Raw genomic sequence first — 24,808 nt, 5'->3', positions numbered from 1 at the left:
AAAATGTTTCACTACATTGACTGTAGACTACAGTGAGAGTTCAGTACATTCTTTTACTGAGCCAGTATCATGAAGTCAGGTTTGCACATTACTGTTTTGCTGTAATTTTAAAAATGTGGAGATGAGTAGAATGACATGAAATTACCAAAACAGCAAACTACAATCCATTCTGCTACAGGCCCCATGAGGAGCTCAGTGTCTCTCCAACCTAACACCACTCTTAAGTATTCAACTGCGGTACCACCTTTATCATTCTTATAAGAAAAGTGCAGTCCAGGTCTGAACTGTCTGCAAACAACTAAAGTTAACTTTGAACCTAACACCACTCTTAAGTATTCAACTGCATTACCACCTTTATCATTCTTATAAGAAAAGCGCAGTCCGGGTCTGAACTGTCTGCAAACAACTAAAGTTAACTTTGAACCTAACACCACTCTTAAGTATTCAACTGTGGTACCACCTTTATCATTCTTATAAGAAAAGCACAGTCCTAGTCTGAACTGTCTGCAAACAACTAAAGTTAACTTTGAACCTAACACCACTCTTAAGTATTCAACTGCGGTACCACCTTTATTATTCTTATAAGAAAAGCGCAGTCCAGGTCTGAACTGTCTGCAAACAACTAAAGTTAACTTTGAGTATGTGTCTACCTGTTTGAGCCAATATTCATTTTCCCCTGGAGAGCACTCTGCTTTGGCTTGTAAGCAGCCCCCCCACTCACACACACACACACACACACACACACACACACACACACACACACACACACACACACACACACACACACACACACACACACACACACACACACACACACACACACACACACACACACACACACACACACACACACTCACACTCATCTTCCACTTTCTCTCTTATTCCCTTCTGTTAGAAGATAGTATCCATACTCTGATCAATACTGTGTGTTTGTTAATTTAAACTGAGGCCACAGTGGCCTACTGATACAAGGTTATCCTGTTTTTCCACCTGAAAATGGTTAAGAAATGACTTACAGTTTCAGAGCAGTCCTTAGTCAATTGTGATTTTTTTCTCAAACACTAACTTGTCTTTGCTTTGGCTCATTAGCAGCAGTACAAAGAACTGTCTGCTCACACCCTTGTTCTCCCCTCCCCCTTCCCTGTTTATTACCTTAAGACAATCCCAAAGTTAATAAATATTACCAGTGGCAGGCACCATTTTTTAAAACTACAATCACCCTTGTCACTATCATATGTTCATTCATCAATTAACTCTGTTACCTGATTGTTTCCAGCCCCCTCATAAGAGCAACTAACAGGGTCTCTACCGGCTTCGCTCCCCACCCTGCCCCCTATTCCCTCCCGCCCCCAGTGTTCCCACCTTTATTACACTCACAAACCCCTCCCATCTTTCCAGTAGCCAACCACAGCGCTAACCCAACACTACCTCCTCCATCTTCCCACTACTATCACACCTCCTCCACTAACATGTACAAGCATACCTTACTTATGCTCACTGCATGCACTCTCCTTGCATATCTTACATCCTACCAAAGCTCTATCATTCCCGCACTCAACCACTACCACTGTACTACTACTCACACCACCACTCATGTCTCACCCTCACTCAGCTCCCCTCCCACCAACTCAAGAACCATCCCTATGCATCCCCCACATATTCTACCAACTATATTACTCAAACATAAAGCATCCCTACAACTTAACATAGTAACCCTCCCACCATACCTATTACCCAAAGAGCACAATTATAAAGTTTCCCTTATAAACAAACACATTCAAAAACTGAGAAAACTAATAACCTCATGCATATCTAAACTAGCCCTAAGTGGAGATATCCACCCCAGCCCTGGCCCTACCATCTCCAACCCCAATCCTCATAATCAGACTAGAAACCATAACTTCTCCCATATTACAGACAATAGAAAGCCAAATGACTTCATTCTACTAAGCCTAAATGTTAGAAGTATATCCAACAAAGTCCATGAACTCCATGCCACCATAGACTTGTACTCCCCAGATATAGTCATCCTGACAGAAACCTGGCTAAAACCTCACATTACCAGTGAGCAAATACTCCCTACAGGTTATGGCATACTAAGAGTAGACCGGCTAAACAAGAAAGGAGGTGGTGTAGCTATAATATTTAAACAGCATCTAAACATCCAGATCTTAAAATCATCAGCTCCACAAATAGGCAATGAAGAAATAATATATACCAACCTCAAAATAAACCAAAACAAAACCATCAACATAATTGGATGCTACTTCCCACCTGGCTAAAACATCCCTCCACAAGAAAACCTCCTCAGCTGGTCTACCCACCATCTCCCCCAAGAAACTATAATTTTAGGTGATTTCAATATTGACTGGCAATCCTGTTCTGGCAACCATCCAACCCATCATGTAAACCTTCATGGCTTCACCCAACTAGTCCAGTCGCCAACCAGGATAAATATAAACTCCAGCAAGCACACTACCCTGGATGGGATACTAATCAGTAAGAGCCCCCAGTCATATACAACAGGCTGCTTATCAGATAGCCTCAGTGATCACTTCCCAACATTCCTACTGAAAAAATACCTATACCAAGCTAAACCTGTTGTCTACCGTCAGATACATAAAAAATAAACGTTAACCCACTCACATTCATCTCATCCCTCAAAGAATGTAACTGGCATCCTCTAAAGTACCTCAGTCTTAATGACTCAGTTGAATTTTTTAATACTACCTTCCTGAGCATCCTTAATTACCATGCCCCCATAAGACTTTCTAGAATCAAAGCACAACCCTCCCCATGGCTACAGAAAACCACTAAGTCAGAGATGAAAAACAGGGATAAAGCCTGGGAGCACTAGCGCAAAACCAAGACCCCCTCATCTAGACAGAAATTCCTAGAACTATGCAATAGAGTCAAAAAGCTAATAAAACAGGACAAATTCCAATACTACCAGTCTGCCCTAGACTCCTACGAACACAGCCCCAAACAATTCTGGTCTTCCATAAACTCCATCCTCCACCCAGGTAAAGTCAGTACCCCTCCTTCTAACATCCCTCACCCTTGCTACCTCATTCAACACACACTTCACACAAACCATACTATCACTAGCTAAACAACACAACCCCCTCCCCTCCAACCCACACCTTCAACTACTAATCTCCCCACTGCCTTTTCTTTTTCTCCTGTACCTACCTCCAACATAAAAAAACTCTTAACTAAACTTAAACCCACCAAATTAGCAGCAGACAACCTCCCAAATGAATATCTACAAATCGCAGCTGATGCTCTGGCCTACCCAGTATCCATCTTGATTAACTGATCTCTGTCAGAAAGTTATGTTCCCACACTGTGGAAAGTATCACATATAATTCCCCTCCACAAAGGCGGACCCTCCACAGAACTAACCAATTACCGCCCCATAGCTATTCTCTCTCCACTCTCCAAAATACTAGAGATGCATACACTCTCAGGTCTCAGACTACCTCCTTACTAACAACCTCCTTTCCAATACTCAGCATGGTTTCCGACCAAACCATAGCACCACCACTGCCTTAATCTCCTTTACTAACACTAGCCTTCAGCATAAAAACAATGGCTATCTCTCCTCTGCTACTTTCCTAGACCTATCTAAAGCATTTGACATGGTCCCACACAAACAACTTATCTCTGTCCTCAATAACCTATCCTTCTCACAATCAGTCACCAACTGGTTTCAGAGTTACCTGTCTGACCACCAACAATCAATTGTATGGCAGAATGACATATCTCCCCAACTACTGTCTCCATAGGAGTTCCCCAAGAATCCATCCTTGGACCCCTACTCTTCTCTGTTTTCATAAATAATCTAGCCTCTGCCACCACACATGGCACACTCATACAATACGCAGATGACTCGACCATCATCTGCTCAGCCCAGTCCCTACCCAAACTGCAAAAATTCACACAGGAAGCCTTTTCCTCTGTTGAAACTTGGTTATCCGATGCCCAATTAATACTCAACACAAACAAAACTAAACTACTCATCTTCCAACCCACGAAACATACTCAAAACAACTCTCACTTTAACATCACAGCAAAAGACAACACCACTATATACCCAACTGAACACACCAAATTGCTAGGAGTGGAAATAGACAATAAACTAAAATTTGACATTCACATATCCATGACCATAAAGAGTCCACAAAAAACTAGGAGTGTTATACAGAAATAAGCATCTTCTCATGAAAGCAGCAAAGATTTCAATAGCAAATTCCCACCTTATCTCCACCCTACTTTATGCCTCTCCAATATATACCAACCTAAGGCAATGCGATCTAAACAAGCTAGAGACCTGCTACAACAAAATTGCCAAATTCGCCACAGGGGCATCCTACCATAGTCACCACTGTCTCTCACTTGCTGAACTGGGCTGGCGTGAACTCCCTCACCTCCTTCAATGGTATCAACTCTCACTCACCCACAAACTAGTAAACCATTCACTAAATGTCCCATCCCTCCAGAATCTACTCCAACCCTATCGCACCACCAGACCACTAAGATCCAGCAACAAAATCACTTGCAGATCACTAAAGCCAATAACTCTGCTGGTGAAGCACTATTCTCTTGCACCATAGCCAAATTATGGAACTCCTCCCACCCACAATTACCTCCATACCATCATGCACCCACTTCAAAACTTTACTAAAAGCGCACCTAAAAACATGCTGGCTATGCCCTTGCAACTCCCACTCTAATATCACCCACCCCATCCAACCACTACCTTTCTTTCCACTCCACTAACTACCTTGATTATAGCAAGCTCAGATGCTCATAAGCCTAGTACTTATACAGCAGGAACTTCTTATTTTAACATTTGTTAATGTCTGTTATGTACTTCACAGATAAAGATTCTAGTTGTCTACTGATGTACTATGTTCTTCATCTGTAAATATGTTGTAAGTAATTGCTATGTAATTTGTTAATCGCTATGTAATCCAATGTAACTACTGTCTGTTTATTTTAACTGTGGAGCTTTTCTCCCCAGGCCTCCGCTGAAAATGGACCTACGTCCAGTTGGACACTCCCGGTCAACAAATATAAATAAATAAATAAATAAATAAATTGTACCTCAAAAAGAAATGGGCACGCAAAAATAAGTTAACACAGTAATGGCTTGTATACAGAAATATGGTTTAATCAAAAGTGACTAATAATAACACACACTGAAATAATCAAGACTTTTCTGAAACTTGCTTTCAAAAGTTAAATTGAAAGTGTTTATATAAATATTTCTTTCTGCTGGCAAAATGATTAAATAAATACATAACTCTTACTGTAGGCAGAGGGGAAGAAATTTAGACTGGATGTCCCTTCCTTTCAATTCTGAGCTGACTGTTGCAGTGACAGTTTTAACACCTTTGCAGTAGTGTTGGGGGAGGGGACTGTCAATTCATGTTGGACTACAAAAGAACACCTAGAACAAAGGCCTCTAATTTAGCTACTTCTGTGACTGCAGCTAGATAACGTCAAAGTATACTGTAAAAGAAGCTCTGAGCAAAACATAAAGGAGGGTGATTAGCAAAAGAAAAGAAGTAGCCCTCTTGCAGAAGGAATACAAACTGACAGTAAGTCACACACTTCCCATTATATGTCAATGGCATGGGAATTCACAGTTACTTCCTTATGTCTGGCATGAGTCATAGAAAGAAGACTTGAAATGCTTTATGGGAAAGAGAAAGGGTTGAAGCAGAAGAAGATCACGTTGCTATATCAAGCCCCATCGGTAGCCATGTTGTGGTAAACATGCTAAAAATACAAATAAAACACTTAGAGTGATTTTGAGGTGTTAAAATAGGTCTGGAAATAAAGCTAGACTGAAAAAAAACATTTTTTTAGTTCTAGGGTGGAGTTTTCCTTTAAAGGATCCACTGCAATGTTTAAAAATGCTTCTTGGCAATAAAAAGGAGTGCAAATGGGAGCATAGGATAGGAGAATGGAGTCAGGAAGCAGGGGAACATACACAATGGAAACAGGGAAGTTTGGAATGGGAATGAAGTGGGAAATGTTTGGTGCACACACGCACGCACTCACACACACACACACACACACACACACACACACACACACGCGTATATCTATCTATATCTCTATATATCTATATATATCTATCGCTATCTCTATATCTATATCTATCTATATATATCTATAGCTATCTCTATATCGATATATATATATATATATATATATATATATATATGGATATACCTCAGTTGTCAAAATCCTGCTTCATTGACTTTCATTTCAGCGACACTCAAAATATTGAAATTGCAGTTCATCGAAGCCGCGGAACAAGGAAGATTTTCCCACAGTGAGTAACCAGTTACCCAAAAAGAAACAAAACTTAAACTGCACCATCCCTAACCCACCAAGATGGGGGGCTGCACCCCCCCAACTAAATAAACTAAGTCCAAGATTGCACCACAGTTAGGAAAAGGGCATCAGGAGGAGAAAGTGTAACACAGGTTATATCATACATTGATGAAACAATGAGTCCCCAAAGTAAGTAGAAACAGGAGGAGCAAGAGACATCTGAAGAAGAAATAGGGACATAGGAAAGAAAAAGAGATGCAATATGATGCAATATGTATGCAAAGGAGAAAACAAAACTAATCAATACAAAAAGAGCAGCACCAAAGATATTTGATGAGAAATACAGGCAAAGACTTCAGGATATCGAAAACTGTATAATACAAAAAATAAGAAAACAAAGAGGACAAGTAGAAAAGATTAGTGGTGGAGAAGTTAAAGACATTGAAACTGAAATTATGGATTACCTGTAAAATGAATGATTTATTGTAGAAAAGTTAACTCAGATAACAACACAACAGGATAGAGCAATGGACACCCAAATTAAGAAGAAGCCAATAGAGCCGGAAGCATCTAATCAGTTGACATTTGAAGATACTTTAGATCCTCTCATAAGAAAACAGTACAAACATTCAGTTTGAGCTATACAACAAGGGGCAGATCAAGAAACTGTGGCAATACTGACAGAGTCAATGTCATGGAGTGATAGGCCAGTGAGTTCCCATATGACAGAGTGATATCACAGAGCAAAACTGAAGAGAACTTGGCATAAGAAGATGCTCTGGAACTTTCTAAAGAATACCTACAGGAAAAGGAGAACAAATAATGTTTCCTCAGTTTAGAAGAAAAAGATCTAAGAGTTGTTTGATTTAATAGAGATGGATACACGTATTAAGATTAATGAAAGAAATAGACTGCAGAAAGTCATTAAAACCTAAAACGTTAGAAGTTTGATAAAACAAAGACAGAAAAACTTAGAAGATACATAGGTAAATATAAAGGAAAAGTACAAAATAAGCAATTTATTGATGACCCAAAAAAGTTTTATAGAGAACTGGGGAAACAAGGTAAAAGGAATTAAAAGACCACCAAAAAAAGAAGAAATGGACACATTTTGGAGAAATATCTATAAAGATGCTGTGGAATATAACAAAGATGCTAAATGGACAGAAGATAGGCTTGCCACCCCTCCGTTTTTTTTCTGGACTATCCAGAAATCAAACTGATTCTCCGGTAGTCCAGAAAACACTGTACAAACTCCGATATTCTGTTTCAAAAGGGAAACAGACTATCAGAGTTTGTAAATCGGCTGATTTACTATGCTTTTTTTTACAGAAAAGCATAGTAAATCAGCCGAAAGCAGGCAGCAGGAATGAGAAAAGAGGGCGTTCCCACCGAGTGATGTCATCGTAACACCACAAAATGGGCGGAATGTGGGTGGGAGAGGGGTGGGGTGGGCGGGGTTACTGGTGACCCAAGGGGAGTGGCTTTACTCTGGTTTTAGCTATGAAGGAAGGTGGCAACCCTAACAGAAGAAGTAAAAGAAAGAATAAGAAGTTCAGATGTACAGGATATGAAATGGGATGAAGACATGAAGTAACGGCCAGAGAAATTGAAACAAAGTTTAAAAAAAAAGCCTCTAATTGGAAAAACACAGGCCCGGATGCAGTACCTAATGTCGGGCTAAAATTATTAACATCTTTGCATGAAGATTTAGCCATGAGGACAAACCATTTATATGTGGACCTCGAACAGACACCAGCTTGGCTAACAGCAGGAAAAACAATGTTACTTCTTAAGAGTGAACAGGAAAGCTAAAAACTATAGGCCAATAACTTGCTTTCGGATGACGTATAAACTATACACTGGAATTGATGCTGACAGAGTTTACAGTCATTTAGAAGAAAAGTCAATTATGGCAATAGAACAAAAGAGTAATAAAAAAAGTCATATGATACAAAGAATCATTTGTTGTTAAATAAAGTCATACTGGAGAACTGTATACAGGGGAAGAATCTAAGCAGGACATGGATAGACTACAAAAAAACATTTGACAGTATCCCACATTCACGGATAAAAGAGTGCTTAAAAATGTATAAGGTACACCCTACACTGATAAACTACATCATAGCGGCCATGAAACAGCGGCAAACCACTTTGCAGTTAAGCCATGATAAAGGACAAACTATTCTTCCAGGGATGAAAATCCAAGGGGGGATATTCCAGGATGACTGACACTGTTGATCTTTTGCCTTAACCTTTAACCCATTAAGCTGTCTGCTTAACAGACTAGGTCATGGCTATAATTTAGCTCCCAGAAAGCAACAAAGTGTAAAGACTTTTCCTCTTCTCTTTATAGAGGATTTAAAACTGTATAGCTCATCAGATGAGGAACTGAAAGCACAACTGCAAGTAGTCAAAACTTTTTCAGATGATGTAAGAATGTCATATTGGTTGTGATAAATGTGAAAAAGCAACCTTTAAAGCAGGAAAGCTGCAGCACCAAGAAAACATCAGTTTAGGTCAGGAATGTGATACAAAAGAACTTGAGCAAGAGGGAGGGTATAAATATTTGGGAACTGATGAAGGATCAACAATAAAACATGAACAAACGCAAATAAAATTTAGTAAGGAATATTTTAGAAAACTTAAATTAATCCTGAAAACAGTGTTGACATCTAGGAACAAAGTTCAAGCTATAAACCGATTTGCTCTTCCTGCCCTAGCTTACAGTTTTGGATTGACTGACTGGCCCCAAAAGGGGTTGGATAGATTAGACAGGAAAACAAGAAGGATTCTTCATGCTCATCAAATGATTTATAAAAATCAGTGCATACCAAGATCATATATTCTCCATTCCAAAGGAGGTATGGGCCTCTTTGAAACTGATTACATGCATAGATCTGCAATCGTGGGACTGCATACATATCTACTGACCTCGCAAGACTCAAACATAGTGAAAGTTTTGAAACATGAGGAGAATAAATCTAAGATGACTTTCCTGCTTCATCTAGCAGAAGCATATCAGTGTCAATCAGGAATAGAAATCAAACCAGACATAGATAAAAATCAGACAGCAACTGAATGTGCCAAGAAGGATCAGATGAGACAAATGTGGAAAATGCATAAATTTAGTTGTAAGTATAGACAACTCCTGGAACAACCTCATGCTGATCAGGATCAAATGCAGGAATAGTTAAGGAGAGGTGATTTCAAACCAAAAGGCGATAGGGTAATATTGGTGACCCAAGATAGTGGACTACGTACACGTTGGTTTACAAAGTCAATTGAACATGTGGGAGAAACAGACAAATGAAAGTGTTGTAAAGCAGAACTGGAAACAGTTGCACACCTTGTTGCTGGTTGTGACATATGGACTGTATACAGAAAGGCATAATAATGTGGCAAGACTGCTGCACTGGGGATTGCTGGGCATTGTGCAAACATATAATACTGAAGTAGCTAAAAAACACTGGAAACATGAGCCACAAAGCATCATAGAAAATGATAAAGTCTACATCACATGGGATCACCCACTACCAACAATTCAAAAGACAGATGCTAGAAAACTGGATATAGTGGTCCATGAAAAGAAGCCAAACGTAGCATTAATCATTGAAATTGCTACACCCAGTGACTACAGTGTCTTGCGTATAGAGAGACATAAAGTCATAAAATATCAGGATTTACAAGCATAAATGAGAGCAATGTGGAGGAAAGATACCCACACAGTTCCAGTAGTAGTAGGAGAAACAGGTCTTATTAAAAAGAATCTACAATCGTATTTAGATATGTTACCAATACATGTAACTCCATACGAATTGCAGAAGGAGTCATTACTGGGCACATTGCGAGTGCTGTGAAGAGCACTTCAGGCTAACATCAAAGATTGAAACACTACTAATTTCATGAATTTTAATCGTACTTTAACTTAGGAATGGGTCCATTCCTGTTATGGCATTAGAATCCCAAAAGACTTGGAGAAATTATAAAAAAAAACAGGGAAGGTAAGAATGGAAATGAGGTGGAAAACATAAGTTGCACACACGCACACTCGTGCACGTACATAAACATATATATATATATATATATATATATATATATATATATATATATATATTTACATATACACATACATGCATGGGTCTACTTCTGTAGACCAAAATTACACTCTTCCGAAACTTAAATCAACGAGATGAATCTTCTGCAACTACAGTTTAACGAAACTACAAACTACCGAACAATGAAACACCAAACAAGGAACTTCAAACACATTTCTGGACCTTACCTTTTCCCCACTGTAATATGATCTCTGAGTTGGTATATAAAATGTGCCGGGGGCTTGCCCTCCTCCCCTGCAAAAATGTCAATAATAGTAAGTTTTTTACTTTAAATTTTAAAATGTGTAGAGTATTTATAGAGATGTTTAATATCCGATGTTCAGTGTTTTGTTGCCTAGTAGTTTGTAGTTTTATTAAAATGTAGTTTTGGCAGATTCGTCTCACTGATTTTAGTTTCGGTAGAATGCAATTTCATTCTACAGAAGTAGACCCATACATAATATATATTTCAGCAGGTACCTTTTTTTGAGATGGAAAGCTGATGAAGAATGTAATAGAAGGAAAGGATATGCTAAGATGGTGAGCTTCAGTAGCAGGGGAACATTCACAAATACAAACAAGAGATAAAGACTGTCAGGGGAGGTGCTGACACAATGAGATGTGGGGTGGGAAAAACAGTGGAATTACAGACAGACTGACAAAAGGGAAGACACTGCTAAGGGGGGAGGATTAAACAACAAATAGAGGATGGAAGCAATACAAAAGCAAGGGGAACAACAGAATGTAAGGGTAGGGTGGGTATGACCTTCTCTATCACATGGCCTGTATGATACCTGGGAGGAGGTCAGACAGAACCCTAACCACCCTCCCCACTGGGCCCCACCTGAGGTGGTAATGGCATTAACAGGCAGTGATTAGACTGTGATAGCTGCAAGAGGAGCCTTTCTAGGTGGCTGATGTGGCTTCCAGCTGCTGGTCTATCAGATTCCCCATCACATCCACCAACCCCCTGCATGTCACACACTGCTTGTCTCTGTCAGTGCAACTGGAGGGAACAGCAACACTCCCATTTGAAAAGGCATCACCAAAAGCAGCAGAGTATGATTTCCCACCTGCACCCCCTACTGTACCCATTGGGGAGGCACAATGAAAACAAAATGGATTAGATAGACAGGCTACCTGGGCCTGCTGGAGGCTGGAGACTATTGTCACACTACTTGGCACATCCATGGCAGATGTATAAAAATGCAAACATGAAACAGTATGAAAAATGATAGCAATAAAGTGAGGGGAAAAGAAAAAAAAACAGACATCAGATGGGCACATGGTATATATTAATCAGAAAATCAAACAGCTACATAATACTGAAGCACTAACATTGGCTGGTTGTCAGCAACAACCTACATGTAACAGAGAACTGGCCTTACTCTATGATATACTGGCAGACCAGCAGTGAAACAAGTAGTATTTTCTGATTTGCTGTTGGACATGTGAACATAAGTAATACCATGCCTATAAAGACCACTGTTACCAGGGTGATGCTTCCTACCACTGTCATATTATATGTACCCTCAGCAAGATGTTGTAACCGTAGCATGTATATCAACAATACTTCTTGAATAGGTGCATATGCAATTCACCTGTAGAATCCCAGAAATGTTCAAGATGTAACATGTAAACCTTAAGCTAGGCAGCAATACATTTACAGGCCCAGACTGGCACAGTGCATACATATAGAAGATACATGGATAATGAATCCATAGAATATTTAATAAAAATAAAAGAAACAATATGCACCCCTTTGCTTAGAAATCCTATTCATTTGCCTCCAGTAAATAAGGCTGTTCTCTGCAAGTCTCCCAAGCTAGGAGAAAAAAAAAGAGCAGAAAGAGCAGTAAGTGAAGCTCTCAGAAAAAATAAATTTGTAAATTGAAAACTAATGTCTGTACAGTCAAGGCAGAGAATACTTACATCTCAAGTTCCCTTTCTCTGACCTCTTCTTCCCACCAGGTAAGAAGTTCAGGATGGCAACTCCTCAGGTCACTGTAGTGGTGTCAGCACTAATTATCAGTGTAGGCTATGCTAGTGGCATCAAACATCACTCTGGAATGACTGCCAGGCATTCTCTTTATACTTGTGGACCTTCCAAGTCAGGTGCTTCCAGTTGTCCCTGTGCAACAAATACAGAACAATACTGATATTCAGGTTGCACCTCTGGAAAGCCCTTCCAAACTCAATGCATACAGCAGCCATAACCAATCACCAGGTCACAAATCAAAGAGGTATGATAGGTTTCTCACAGTCACTTATTCACTTCGTTGGTACATGGCACTCACCGCAGCACATCTTGTTAGAGTAACCTGTAACAGTGTGACCAATATGATAGAAATAAAATGTTGATGTTTCAGGGTAGTGTTAAGGTGCAACCACTGGCATAGAACATTTGTAGTAGTAGCATGTTGGTTAAATATGATAGTAGTTTTGCTCCTTAACACCTCCATTGGATATAAAATTAAACTACATTTCCCCATGTCTCCATAAAAGTCACTGGCCCAAACACTCATCCTCTGTGCACCTCGTGCAGTTGCTCATACAAGTGCTTGAGGTGAGGAGCATCTTACTGTGACTTGGCTCAAAATCACTATGTGCAAAAAATGTTATTCAGGAATACTCCTTAGGTAGTGCCTTATTAGTGTATGTACCATGCTAGATGCTATGAATTTACATAACATAAACCCCAGTAGATACTTCCAAGATGGCTATACACTGATCTACAGCTTAATTTCAACTTTGAAAAAAGTGAAACAACGGCCTTTGACATTGTCATTTTGAGAAAAATTCAGTTACTGGCTATGAGGTGCACTTCCTGGATGATAGCAAAGAAGAAATGTAGAGAACTGGAAAAAAAAGCAACCAGAAAAAGTGAAGATAAAACATGGTTTTGGAAGCATCCTGTAGCTGTTCAGCAAAAATCAGTTTAGGCTTCAGCTTTGGTACAAGAGACGGCCTCTAGTAATTTAGGAGAAAATAAAACAAATGTCCTCAGAGGTGATTAAAATAAATGAAACAGTGAAGAGTTTATCAATTCAAATACCAAAAAGCTTGAAACAACAGAAAAAAGCTTTGACTAGCCATTCAGAACAACTGAGAAATACTGAAAAAAAAATCAGAGGATGAACTGAAGGAAAGGCTGGCTGAGTATGTGACTTCTCAAAAAGAGTTTTTTTTCAAAAAATAGTATAGTTGAAGACACAGTGGACAGAGAAAACCTGAGACTTCCTGCTGTACCAGATAAACTGAATGGAATAGTGTATTAATTTTATGAGCACACAAATAATCATTTGAACTGGTATTCCACAAAAGGATTTGTTCACTGAAAGGGCACATTAAATGTAAGCTTTAAACTTAGCCTTAAAAATGCAGCAATAGTGCAAGCAGGATGATTTGATTCTGACAAAACTGTGGCAGAAGGGAAAGGTTTTAAAAACTGGAGTCAGCAGAGTGTTTATGACAATGATTATTGACTGTATACCAGGCAGAAGAGAAGCAACTTTATCCCACCAGTCAGAAAATGTCAAGAGGCAGGTGTGAGATTAAAGTTGCTGTATCCAACTGCTTTCAGAATATTTTTCCTGGAGGAAAAAAAAAACACATTTCTGGACATAGAACAGGCTGAAGACAGAATAAAGAAAGTTTATCCAAATAAAAGTCAGCCAAGCAAACAGAAGTGGACACTATCTCTCTTTCTTCTGACAGTAAAGCTCATAAAGATAATTTTCCAGTGAAACCTTTTCCAATGTGCAAAAGGAAAATACTTGAGAGGTAGAAAAAAGCACAGGAGTTAACTAGAAGAATCAGTACTTTGGACTTGAACCAGAGTCTGGTTTTGGGAGATGGAGATGATGAGGAAGAAGACCGGCAACACTGAAATTAGTGAATAACTGGAAGACCATTAGGTATCAATCACATTTGTGAAATATGGCTTTAAAAGAAAAAAGTAGATGAAAAAAAATGGACCTTTGTTGACTTTGTTAAACTTGTGGGTGGACTGTAAAGCATTTACCCCACTTTATGTCATTAACATTTAGAAAGATACTAGAAGGAGAAAAAAGTAACTTACAAAAACACAGTTTTGTTCTTATTAGTATTTGCATAAAACATTTCATGATATAAACTGTATGTTATATATAGCAAAGCTGTAAAGCAGTTTTCTGTAGTGCGTGGTCAGGAGTATTTTAAATATGGGGAGAGTCCTTTCAGTGACTTTTGTATGTTTTAAAGATATTCAAAAATGCAAGTGTTTTCTAGTTGTAAAAAATATAGACTTTATAGTATAAAAAATAGTAGAAATGGTGGATGGGGTATATATGTAGACTGATTAAAGATATTTTCTCTTATTTTCATGAGGGTGGATATTTAGATTTGGATTAAGTATAAACAAGTGTTTTTGTAAGGAAGCAGGCCTGAAAAATAAGACAAAATGGGTGTGAATGTGCATGCGACTGTGTGGTGCAGATAAACTACCGCAGCAGGGCTAGCCAAATGGCAGTGTAAACCTTGGCTCCAGATGATTGTCACTGTTGAAGTGATGCCCATACCCCATGCGCAAAAATGGGAAATGGGGTAAGAATGGATGGATGGATGGATGGATGGATGGATGGATGGATGGATGGATGGATGAAAGCCTTAAAATGTACTATGTTTCTTACTTTTTTCTCATTAGCAAATGTTAAGTGGGAGTCAGGAAGTCTGCAGCTGAAAACAGTTGTACATTCTGTTCTGACTGAAATTGACACAGATTCATTGCTGATTACTTGTACATGGAGACAAACTGTTTGCAGGTGCAAGCAATTAATTTTGAGAGCTCTGAGCATTCTTTGCTGAAGACAATGCAACATTTAAAGGTACAATTGCAAGCAGTTAAGTGAAACATTAAGCTGAAAATTATTGGAAGTGAATACGATATACCACCTTCCCTAGCAGCCTTAATACTTTAATACATTTAATTGAACAGTTACAATTTAGTTTTATTTACAGATAGCCAGTGCTCTTTTTGTTAGGGCTAAAAGTTAATGTTTTCTAAAAGCATACAATCTGATTTTCACATCTGGGATGGAAAAAAACAAGATAAAATAGCAGGTCGCAATCAGTATAAATGGAACACAGCTGTAGCATGTACTTTAGCATAGATAACCTTAATTTTAGGTTAAATAATGCCCATGCGTTCAGCTATTTGGTGTACGCATTCCTATCTGGGGGGATTAAACTTTGTTTTTGAAGATGTACATAGTTTTGTGTGTTTGTTCTAAGTTAATATGGGATGAGAGTGTTCTGAAAATGTATTTAGTTTTTTGAGGGATAAACTTCTTGAAAATTGTAACATAAGTTCAAATGTAGATGAGAAGAAACAACTGTATAAAAATCAGCCTTCCTAATAGTGTGTGCATGTAACACAAATGTTGGAAATGCACATTCAAAAAACTGTCATGTACAATAGGTGGGAACAATAGCTTTTAGCATAATGGCTATGTTATCCATATTATCCTGGTACACAAATGGCCTTAGAGATATAGAGAAAAAGGGAAGAGTATTGAATTATTTTAAGAAATGCATAGTATAAATAGCATTGCTGCAGAAGACAGATTAGGAAAGGAATGAGCATGAGAATTTGACAAAGAAAAGATTTCAAAATGGATATTTAGCAGACTATCAGGGACAATGGAAAAAGGAAGTAATTACATTAATTTCCAGAGGGGCTCCAATAGTGATAAAAGAAGAAATAAAAGACAACAATGGCAGATGTTGTGGTAGTAATGGTCTATTGGTAAGGCAGAAGGATTATGCTAGCATGTATTTATATTCCACAAAAACTGCTATTAGGAAGCTTAAGAAAATTTTGAGAGAAATAATCAGCTTTTAACAGTAAATATTACATATAGGGGTGGACTGGGAAATGATTTGCAATAGTGAGGATATATTGGGGGACCTAGAAAGGAAAATATAACAAAAGAGATTTATGAAGGAATTTATGAAAAGGTTTGGTATGAAATACGTGACTTCAGTAGTAGGAACTCAGACAAAACATATTACTCCCCAGGGTACAATTACTGGGCTACTCTAGATATAAATGTTATTTTACAGGAAACATATGCATTTAATTGAAAGCTTCAACACACATCTAATAACTATTTCAGATCATACACCAATAAAATTAAGATAAAAATGCAGGGGTAATGAAGTAAAAATTAGAAACTTGTGCTTTCCCAACTCCCTGTTAAAAATGTAGGGGAATTTAAGGGGATGCATAGTGGAAACTATTTGAGAGCTATTAGGGAAAATAGAAATATCTTCAGAAGTTATAGCCAGCGAGTGGGATCAAATTAGAATATAATTTAAAAATAGGGCAGAAATAAAAGAGAAATAAATATGGTTAAGAATTAATAGGAATTAATTAGAGGAGCTGACAAAGGTCAAAGCACTGCATGATAAAGGGGGATCTCACAGAACAAGAAGAAGAGCAAATATAGATTGCTAAAGAGAGAATAATTGAGTATCTGGATAATATGCATGAGTTTAAAAAGATTATTGTTAAGCAACTATTTTTGATAACCCCAGAGCACAAAAACTTTTAGAACAACAACTTAGGCATCAGAAAGTAGAAAGGGTTGTCGCCAAACTTAGGAGGTTTATAACAAGAAAAATAACCAGAGATCATATATAGGTATTAAAGATATCCATAGGTTCATAGTTTCATAGGAGGTTACTATGCTAGTGGCCCTAGAGCCCTTACATGCCTAGCTATGTTAATTACAAGTTGTCCCATCTGTCATTATTAAGTGAACGCATTTTACAGAGCTAGTCTATGGTCAAGACTGACATCCCCTGTCCATGAGGGACATGGGTGCAACCCCCAGGGTAAATTTGCTGTCTTCGATCCATTTGTCCAGGTTGTACTTGAATAGGTTCAGTGAGAAGCGCTGCTTTACATGAACTGGAAGTTTGTCCCAGAGAAGAGGCAATCTCTGGGAGGCATATTTGTCTCTCCAGCATGTTCTGTTAATGTCACAGGCTAGGTTATGATCTCTAGAGTGAGGGACTCTTCTGCCATTAGATTTGTGTATGTGAAGCATAGCCATCAAGCCAGGGTCAGAGACGGCCCTGTATGCCAGGCACAAGTCTCCTTTCAGCAGCTTATATGATGCAGACTACAGTGGCAGAGTTTTTAGTCTACCACATAAGTCATGGTTTGGAGGCCCAGTATTTTCTTGGTGAGGAAACTCTGTGGTTTCTCCAGCTGCTGCAGGTGTCTGTTGAGGTACATTCAAAACAGAGCACTGTACTCTATTAGTGGTCTGATGAGGATCGAGTACATTGGGGTATAACATACTTAGACCTGGATTTGATGCCCTTACTTATGAAGTGCACAATGTGGAATGCTTTCCTTACCACAGAATAAACTTTGTGGTCGAAGTTCAGCTTGATATCTACCTGTGTTCCTAGTTCTCACTCCCCTGTGTTTGAGCTCAGTGGGGTGTTGTCAATACTTTATTTAGCAGGAATTCTACTTTGCCAAAGGCAATAATAATGCACTTTTCTGAGTTTAGTTTTAGACTGTGGTTTTGGCAAGTGTCATTTGTATGGGCTAGCCCTTCCTGTAGTAAGTTACATCACTGGGGAACTCAATGATTGCACCCAATTTGCAATCATCAGTGAACCTAGTAAGCCTAAGGCCATCTAATTTAGCCTGGACTTCCAAGAAGTAGATTCCAAACAGTAAAAGACCCAGCACAGAACCATGTGGTGCGCCACAGTTGACAGGTCTACTGGTAGAGGTGGAGTCAGCAACTTTGACATTATGTGTTCTGTTGGTGAGCCAGGTGCTTACCCATCTAGTAACATAAGGGTTAATCTCTATTTTTTTTTAATTTCTCCAAGTCTTGTTGGTTTCTAACACCATGATGTAAATTGACCCCATTCCTAAGTCAAAGTACAATTAAAGTTCATGAAATCAGTATTGTTTCAATCTTTGATGTCAGCAAGAAGTGCTCTTTGCAGCACCCACAATGTGCCAGTAATGACTCTTTCTGCAATTAGTATGGAGTTACATGTATTGGTAACATATCTAAATATGATTGTAGATTCTTTTTTATAAGATCTGTTGCTCCTACTACTATTGGAACTGTCTGGGTATCTTTCTTCCACATTGCTCTCATTTCTGCCTGCAAATCCTGATATTTTATGATTTTATGTCTCTGTACGTAAGACACTGTAGACACTGGGTGTAGAAATTTCAATGATCAATGCTACTTTTGTCTTCTTTTCATTGACCACTATATCCAGTTTTCTTGCATCTATCTTTTGAACTGTTGGTAATGGGTGAGCCCATATTGTATAGACTTCATCATTTTCTATTATGCTTTGTGGCTCATGTTTCCAGTGATTTCAGCCACTTCAGTACCATAATGTTTGCACAATCCCCTATGCAACAGTCTTGTCACATTATTATGCCTTTCAGTATACAGGCCTTCTGCCATTAGTATGTCACAAGCAGCCTTTCATCTTTTGGTTTCAATTCACCTCTCCTTAACTATTCCTGCATTCAGTCCTGATCAACATGCATTTATACATTTTCCACATTGCTTGCCTTCTCATCTGATCTTTCACCTTATATTCTTTCTTTTGTTTTTTGGCACATTCAGTTGCTGCTTGATTTTTATCTACTTCTGCTTTGATTTCCATTCCTGCTTGATGCCGATATGGTTCTGCTAGACAGGGAAGTCATCTTAGATTTATTCTTCTCATGTTTCAAAACTTTCACTATGTTTGAGTCTTGTGTGGCCAGCAGATATGTGTGCAGTCCCATGACTGCAGATCTATACATGTAGTCAGTTTCAAGAAGACCCATACCTCCTTCGGAATGGGGAATATATAATCTTGGTATGCACTGATTTTTATAAATCATTTGACGAGCATGAAGCATCCTTCTTGTTTTCCAATCTAATCTACCCAACACCTTCTGGGGAGCAGTCAAGCACTCCAAAACTGTACGTTAGGAAGAACAAATTGTTTTATAGCTTGAATTTTGTTCCTAGATGTCAACACTGTTTTCAGAATTAATTTAAGTCTTCTAAAATATTCCTTACTAAATTTTATTTGCATTTGTTCAGGTGTTATTGTTGATCCTTCATCAATTCCCAAATATTTATACACTTCCTCATGCTCAAGTTTTTTTTTATAGCACATTCTTGTCCCAAACCTGATGTTTTCTTAGTGCTGCAGCTTTCCTGCTTTAAAGGTTGTTTTTGCACATTTATCAAACTCAAGTGACATTCTTATATAATCTGAAAAGGTTTTGACTACTTGCAGTTGTGCTTTCAGGTCCTCATCTGATGAGCTATACAGTTTTAAATCATCAACACAGAGAAGATGAGAAGTCTTTACACTTTGTTGTAAAGATTACTTCTAACTGAGAGAGTTTTTCAGTGATACCTGAGTGGTGGATTGTGTCAAAAGCCTTGGCCAGGTCAAGACAGGTGGACTGTCGTACTTTCATCCAGGCTTTAGTGACTTTCTCAAAAAAATCCACAAAGTTTAATAAGCATGATCTATCCTTAATAAAGCTAAATTGAGTTGAATTTAGAGTTTGAAGCTTGCATACCTTGTTGATAAGGTCCATGATGACTCTTTCCATGGCCTTGCAGATGAGACTGGTTAGACTTATGGGTTTATAATTCCTGGGTTCTCTTAATGGCCCACTTTTGTGCAAGGGAATTACTGTTGTTGTTCTCCACTCTGCTGGAACAAAGCCAGTTCTCAGGCTATGGTTATAGAGTGTGTTAAGTGGGTCTGCTAGATTCTGTTTTAGATTGCTTAATAAGCATCTAGGGATGTTGTCTGGTCCCAGCAAGGCAGTGTTTATGGCCTTGGAGAGCACAGATAAGACATGATCTCTAGAGATATTAGGGATGGGATGGTGTCAGGGCGTGTATATCATAACATCGAATGCTGACAACATGGAATGCTAAAACATCAAAATCAAAACAGTGAAAACTGATAACGTTGAGATGTGAAAATATCAAAAACTTTTAATTGGAAAGATCATAGTCGACCACACTGCAGTTGAATATGTTTTCAAATAGCACACTACACTCATAAATCAAATCCAACCTCTAACTTTGTCCTACATTTAAACACAAGACATGAATTATACCCATGATACATTATAAAGGAGAGTATTATTAAGGAATGTTAATCACTTGCATTCATAATGTATATAAAAGTAAATGTTGTTTAATATCCTCGTACATGTTCGTAAGACTGGAGAGCAAGGTTTATATATTAACATTGAGGTTATTATTTGTGTAGCATTCAGTTGTTAGGTTTATATAATAAACATTGAAGTTATTATTTGTGTAGTGTGTGGCTTGATTAGTTTCATTGTCAAGGGTGTCTACTTTCTATCACTAGGGTTTTCTTTTCAGTAGTGCGGGTATGCAGTCGGCCAACTGTTGCTGTTTGGAGTTCCTGTTTTCGATGTTATCAGCTTTCTACGTTATCAGTTTTCGCTGTTTTGATTTTGATGTTTTAGCATTCGATGTTGTCAGCATTCGATGTTATGTCAGATATGTTTTGGAGTATGGTTAGTGGGGCCAGGCAGATGAAGTTTGCACCAAATCTGTCAGCTAGCAGATTGGCTATTTCCTCCAGTGTAGTACGAGTGTACTATCTATTGCCAGTTCTGCACAAAGCTGGGCATTCCCTTTTAGGTTTCAGATGTAATTAAAGAATGCCTTATGATTATCCTTAGATAGGGATGCTATTTTAACTTCATACTTATCTTTAGATGATTTCATGAGATTTCTAATTTGCTTGTTCAAGGTGAAAAAGGAATTCTTCCTCTGCTGAGTCAGTTCTTTCTTATTTTTAGACATCAGTTTCTTCCTCTTGTTATACAATCTGTTTATACTTAAGGTCCACCAGTGTGGCTCATTTTTTCAGGAGGACCTGGTTTTGATCTGATCAGTTACAGCTGAGTCTATATAGCTGCTTAAGTGTTTCTACAGGGCATCTGAGTACACCACTGTGTAGGAGTCATTGTTGTCTATGACTGTATGGGGTATAAAACTTTTTATAACATCACTTAGTAGTCTCAAGTTAGCTGTGGAAAAGTTCTTCAGTTTTTTTTGCTCCTGTGGGGTGTCAGGTCCAATAGTTACTTGAAACAAGACAGTTTTATGGTCGGACATTAGCAGGGAAGGCATCACACAGGGGGGAGTGTGGTGACTCCCCATGTTGGTGAATACTATGTCTAGAGCATTTAAGCCCCTTGTGGGGGTGCAGACCATCTGTTCCAGAACAACTGAATTAACAAAGTCCAGAAACCTCTGAGTGTGTTTGCACTTATATAGGTCACCCAGTTGTTGGAAGGATAGTTGAAATCACCCATGACTATAGTGTTGGCCAGTACAAAGAGCGATTCCAGTAGGTCCAGGTAGGCGGTGTGCTCTTCTTGGTTCACAGTGGGGGACCTATATCTAGCAATGATGTGGCAGGGCATTTTGCCTAGAGTTAATTGGACATGGAGTAAGAGAGTCATACTGTTTGAACGGTCTCAATGTGTACTTGGCTTTAATGAAGGTGGATACCCCTACACCTTCAGTTTTTTCGTGCTCATTTTGAGGGCTAAATTTGTGGAAGGCATTGTAGCCTTGCACGGCCGGTGTGCTCTCTGTGGTCTTGAACAGTGTTTCAGTGACTGCATAGACATCAGCATCTTCCAAGGTGAAAAGTGCTTCCAGGGAGTGCAGCTTCATGTTTAGACTTCTAGCATTAAGCAGCAGAACCTTGAGTTTGCCTTGGGTGGATTTTATGTCAGGAATTTTGTTTTTTTTCACATTGCCTAAAAAAGGCACTATGAGGCAAGCAAGTGCCTTTGCCAGTATCCAAAGGTCTAGGGGAGACAGGTGCAGACCATCTCTGGCAAAGCAGCATGGCCTGTCAACCATACCATCCCAGTTTGACAGATACTGGATCCCTCTGAATTGACACTAAAAGCTAAGCCAATTGTTGAAGTCAATCATTTTTTGTTTATACTGTGGTAACCTGGGAGAAGGAAGACTGCTGCTTAGGGCTAGGGTCATACCTGCCTGGGACACATAGTCTGAGAGTTCAGTCATGTTTCTCTTCATATAGTCCAGAGAGGTACGTCTCAAATAATTCACCCCAATATGAACTATGACAGAGTTATAACGGTACTTGTTGAGTGACCCGAGTGCATGCATGACCCAATGGATCCTGGCACCTGACAAGCAGTTGTCTGTGACCTTCTCCTAGTCCAGCTTTTTCAGGGGAACATCTGTGGGCCTCACTATGGAGTCACCTATGACCAGGACTTTTGGTTTAGAGGTATTTTACCGTAGGGGTTTATCTGTTGAGAGATATTTCTATGTGTTATTATGTGTAGTTGTTTTTTTTGTGTAATAGTGTGGGTGCTTTGTTTATGTTTGGGAGGCTTCTGAATTTTTGGTAGACTAGTAGTAAGTACCTTCCCATATGCGGGTCTATGTGTCATGTCTTTAGTTTGTGTTAGAGGTGAAGAATGTGCACTGACAACCTGCTTAGTATCTGGTTTATTGTTAGATGTGATAAGTGATTCCAGTTTCATAGTGCATCTCTCACATAGGGTATTTGTTAGCTGTAGGAGTAAGGGGTTGTCAGTATACATGAGGCAATTAATACATTGCCTCAGTATTCCCATGTCAATCAGGCTGGCCAGAGAAATGATGGGAAACTAGCTGTTCATTATAACAGATTTTTACTGTATTAGCTATTAGGTAAAGGAGTGAGCTAGACTGACCAGTTTTTGCACTAGGACTATCAAGGGTTGTTAAATTGCGGGTTGTGGATGACAAGTGTGGCAACACTGATCAGTGCGCAACTAAATTTCCTTTAGTGCAACAGAGAAGCTTGTGAGGGTTCCACTGACAGTTATCTAGGGAAAATTGTGTTTCAAGTCATTTGCATCTATAAAGGGCACCTCTAACCCCTGTTGTGAGATGGGCAGCAACAAGAAAACACGAGGCTTAAATACAGGTAAAATTAAAACATTTTATGCTAATCTAACAACAGGAAAATACACAATGAACCTTCCTCCAGCAATCCCCAGCTCACACAAGGCTAGATCAATACTCTTTGCTACAAAGGTGCAGGGGAGCCTTTCTTAATGCAAGGTGGCTGGTTTAGTGCTCGAGTGTAAGAAAAACAGGCTATATTCAGCAAGTCTGAATCTAGACTATGCTATCTAGACTGGAAATACAATTGAAAACAAGTGCAGAAAATATGCAGTCACAACAGTAAAAAGGCAGAAAATGCAGTAATCAAATACAAAGCAATTTAAAAAGTGCAACAGACACATAAACTATACTTATTTTCATGATGCAGAAATCTGAAGTGTTTCCCCAACCAAAACAGACCAGGCTACCTTCCACTGCACTAGATGGAAAATCCACTGACCGCTTGATGTAAAATAAAAGCAAGAGCTTGCTAGAGTGTAAGAATCATTACTTTATCCAACAGCTATATATAAAATTAATTCAGATAAAGCAAATCAGTAGAACAGACAATGAGAGGTAAAATGCACTTTTTCAATACAAGCACAAGGAAAGGCAAATAAATAATTAAATATTATCAACAGCAGTGTAGAAAGGGAGAAGCTTATTAAGCTCATTACAGTAGGAGTGGGCAGCTTAAAATCACCAGGTTTAAAAACCACAATAAACATCAACAATGGGGAGGATGGGTGGAAAAACACTAGCAGGGAATCACCAGCAGTGCTTTAGTTTATGCAGGCCTGAAATCTTTTCAGCAAAAGACAAAGGGCCAGAAGTTCACTGTGCATTTAAGTATCACTCAAGAGACAATTAACAAATTAAAACATGTGAAATATGCAGCCTAGATAATTTAAGTGTCTACATCTCACATAGAACAAAAACACCAGGACAAGCAGATTTCTTAAAACAGAAAACAAAATGGTGTAGGTAAAATAGAAAGCAGCTCTACCAGTCACAGACAAAAAATATAGATTTACTTTCCTCACTCAGCAGGGAATCACCATAAGTGCTTTAATTTATGCAGACTTGAAGTCTTTTCAGTAAAATACCTTTTAACCCTAGCCAGTTTCTCTTACCGAGACTCAACCTCTGTACCTTATGCCAGTGAGGTTAACACCTTAACCATTATACCAACCTCCAGAAATTTTATGAAAATTTGTATAGAGCAGAGAAATGCGGAAATCAAGAAAAAGCACAAATGGAAATATTTATGGAAGACTTAATTATGACAGGGTTAGAGATAGATGATGCTGAACAACTAGGTGATGTTTAAACATTCTTCAGGAAGGT

This window comes from Protopterus annectens, chromosome 6.part1 (assembly GCF_019279795.1).
Source record: "Protopterus annectens isolate FY-2018-M chromosome 6.part1, PAN1.0, whole genome shotgun sequence".
Classification (NCBI taxonomy): domain Eukaryota; kingdom Metazoa; phylum Chordata; order Ceratodontiformes; family Protopteridae; genus Protopterus; species Protopterus annectens.
This window is presented reverse-complemented; position numbering follows the sequence as displayed.